The sequence below is a fragment of the Boleophthalmus pectinirostris genome, unplaced genomic scaffold, assembly GCF_026225935.1.
Source record: "Boleophthalmus pectinirostris isolate CB_2022bp ecotype Guang Dong unplaced genomic scaffold, ASM2622593v1 HiC_scaffold_21, whole genome shotgun sequence".
NCBI lineage: Eukaryota > Metazoa > Chordata > Actinopteri > Gobiiformes > Gobiidae > Boleophthalmus > Boleophthalmus pectinirostris.
The window spans coordinates 38,131,107-38,134,607 of NW_026571175.1; the positions used below are offsets into that span (position 1 = coordinate 38,131,107).

At 54.5% G+C, this 3,501-nt stretch overlaps 1 non-coding gene and 1 pseudogene across 1 annotated transcript; both read right to left on the reverse strand.

Moving 5' to 3' along the window:
* Positions 1 to 411: 411 nt before the first annotated feature.
* Positions 412 to 525, reverse strand: LOC129410218 (U5 spliceosomal RNA). The gene has a single exon (XR_008632775.1). It is a non-coding gene; the product is annotated as a U5 spliceosomal RNA (small nuclear RNA).
* A 511-nt stretch (positions 526 to 1,036) lies between these two features.
* LOC129410206 (U2 spliceosomal RNA) lies at positions 1,037 to 1,209 on the reverse strand (annotated as a pseudogene).
* Positions 1,210 to 3,501: the final 2,292 nt, after the last annotated feature.

The following is a 3,501-nucleotide window of genomic DNA, read 5'->3' on the forward strand; positions in this document are numbered from 1 at the left end:
CACTTCCGGAGTGCAATGGACGAGCCTCGCCCTGGGCGAACCGCCTGGGTGATCACGGTGTCGCCCCTGCCAGGTAAGTATGAGGCGCTACTCCCGGAGCCCGGCCCCTGCTCCCGGCGGAGCGGCCGCCCGGGGACGGTCCGCGGGGTCCGGATGGCCGAGAGCGGGCGGGCGGACCCCGAGGAGGAGCTCTCGGGCCTGCCTGCCCGCCCTCCCCCGAAGCCAGCGGCCTCTGGTTAGCGGCAAACTAACGCACGTGAACGTTCGCGCGGACGAGGGAAAAAGTCAAACGGGCACCGCCGGGACGACATTTAGGCCCAGACCTAGGCCACGCGACGCCGAAAGACCGGCTAAGCGGACGGCACGGCCGTGCGCGCGGAGGACGGAAAGTTACTTTGGACAGAGGCGCAAAGCCCCGCCGCGAGACGGGGCGTTCAAAAATTGAGATAATCTCTTGTTGTTCCTCTCCACGGAAATCTTTAGTAAAAGGCGAAAGATTTGTACGATCTGAAGAGAAACAAGAGTGTCGGGCCAGAGGGGACGCACGCCGGCCAGCAGGCCGGGCCCCCCGCCCACCCGTCACGGGCGGGCGGCGGGGGGCAAAGGGCTCTCTTTTCGCGTAGGCTACAGCAACTCGTTTGCACAAGGCGTGGGCAGCGGGAAGAGCAATGTGGCTACAGGAGGACTCCGGAAGGAAGGAAGTAGGGAGGGAGGGAGGGAGGGAGAGGAGGAGGGAGGAGGGAGGGAGGGAGGGAAGGAGGGAAGGAGGAGGAAGGAAGGAAGGAAGGAAGGAAGGAAGGAAGGAAGGAAGGAAGGAAGGAAGGAAGGAAGGAAGGAAGCTGCCAGCCTGACAGGGAAAAAACATTGGATGAATGCAGGAGGCGGGCGGTGGGGAAAGAGTAGAGAAAACCAGGCAGGAGCGGGAAAAGAGGGGGACAAATAAACCCGGAAAGACGGAGAAAACACGCGCAGACGGGACACGGGCCGAGAGGACGGGAGAGAGAGAGGAGACGGCGGTTTTATATTTACCTGAGAGAAGAGGCGCACCGGTCCCGGAGGTACTGCAATACCGGGCGGATGCGTGGAGCGGACGGAGCGAGCCCCGGGTTCCGTCTCCCTGCTCCAAAAATCAATTTAATACATGGTCCCCGGGTAGGGGACGTATCAGATATTAAACTGATAAGAACAGATTTATTTGTTGAAAAAAATTTCTCTGCTTCGGAAAGGCCCGCTCTCTGCGATCAGAGGGGAGCTGCTTCGTTCCCTTGTTGGTCCCTCCCGAGGGCTCTCCGATGCTCCTTCCCTCCGACCGCACCCGGAGAGCCAGGCCGCTGCGACCTCGACCTTCGAGATAAGGCTCCGGTCACCTTCATCCGAATGAGCACAGAGGCGATTCTTCTTTGTGACTGTGTCCTAGGGCCCGCCGCCTGCAGCTACGGTCTCACTGACCGTAGCTGCTGCCTTCCGGATCACAGCCACGGGGGGGATCTGCATGTGCTTTCCTACCAGCAGGTTTCTGGAGGTCCACATGGCGTCTTTGATGGCGGCGAGGGTGAGCCAGATTCTCGTGAAGTCCTTTTTTGAGGTGGTCGGACTTAGGCCCACCCCGTACAGCACCAGCTGTGCTGTAAGGACCTCCCCTGCTGGTAGGTACGGGAATTGTAAGGTGCCGGCTGTAGCCCACTGATCTCTGGCAGCACTGCACTCCCAGAGGAGATGCCTCACCGACTCGGGCGCGCCACAACCCGGCCGGGGGCAGGTTGCGGTCAGGGATAACCTCCGGGAGTGCATGACGGACCTGACCGAGAGAACCTCATGAGCAACCAGCCAGGACAGGTCCCGGAGTCTGTTCGGGAGAGCAGGATGGTTCACGTTGCGCCAAACCGTGGTGGGCTCCCCTATCGTGAGCCCGCGCACCGGACTCACGGGGTTCCCGCTCCTGCACAGAAGAGATCATTGATTTGTGATTGGTTAAAACCTGCAAACCCTCATGTGCCAGATTAAAACGCTCTAAAAAAGTGGGGATAAAAGCGTAAAAAACAGGCAAATTAAAAGACACGGGGACTCTGAGATCTGACTTTAAAAACTTTTTTCTTCTTAAAAAGGAACCCATCCAGTATCTGACGAAGGCAGTAGTTTTTGGGTTTCTGGATGGGTCCTGGGAAAGTGCCAAGTGCAGTGCCGTATATCTGGTTCCAAGGAAGAGGGGGAGGTCCGGGACGCCTTTGCCTCCTTTTTCCTTAGGCTTCTTTAGGACCTCCCTCCTCAACCGTTCCCATTTTCCCCCCCAGAAAAAGTTAAAAATGGCTCGTTCCAAAGCTAAAATCGTGGATCTGGGTGGGATAAAAACAGAACAGGTTAGTAAAAACAACGGTAAAATCACTGCTTTGACGATTAAAAATCTTCCCTTCATACGTCAGTCCTCTAAGTGCCCAGAACCCCAGTCTTTTCCTGACTTTCCCTAAAATGTCTGCCCAATTTAGACTCCCGCCCCCCTCCCGGTCAAACCTGATTCCCAGTATTTTGTGTCCTTGGGTCACGGTAAGGGGGAGTCCTACAGTCTCGTCGGGGGTCCACGGTCCATAAAATTGGGCTTGGGTCTTGTTTCTATTTAATTTCGACCCAGAGGCCAGTCCAAAAAAGTCCGTCAGGTCCAAAGTCCTAAAAACAGATAAAAGGTCAGTGCATAAAATACTCACGTCGTCCATGTATAAAAAACACTTGGGAGGTGAGCCCCCCCCACCCGGGATGCTCACCCCCCTGATTCCTTTGTCCCTTCTCAAGAGCTGTGCCAAAGGTTCGATACATAAAATGTACAGGAGGGCAGATAACGGACAACCCTGACGGACACCGCAGTTGATTTGCACTGCTTTTGTCAGATGCCCGTTTACAATAAATTTACTGCTGATCCCTCGGTATAGCAGTCCCACCCACTCTATAAACCTATCAGGTAAACCCACGTTTCGCAGTACCTCGAAAAGGTACTGGTGCGAGACCCGATCGAAGGCTTTCTCAAAATCTAAATTTAGGACTACTAGCCGAATGTTTCTGTCTCTCGCGTAACAGATGGTGTCTCGGATCAGTACGAGGCTGTCGGTGATCCTCCTCCCCGGGACGGCACAGCCTTGATCCGGGTGAATCAAATCTCCTAAAAACATGGACAGACGTGAGGCTAAAATCTTACTAAAAATTTTTAAATCAACATTTAAAAGGGTGATAGGTCTCCAGTTAGTCAAGTCCGTCTTGTCTCGGTCCTTGGGAACTAGAGTCACTATCCCTGTTCTGAAACTGTCCAGTAGTTGGCCTAGTCGCCCCAAGTCCATAAAAACAGCTAAAAGGTCTTCTGGTGCTAAAATATCCCAAAATTCGTGATAAAATTCCACCGGGAGCCCGTCGGCCCCCGGGGATTTCCCTCTTTTTAAAACTTTTAAGACTTTTCTCTAGTTCTAAAAGAGTAAAATCACGGGATAAAAGCAAGTTTTCTTTTAAAACCTTATCTGT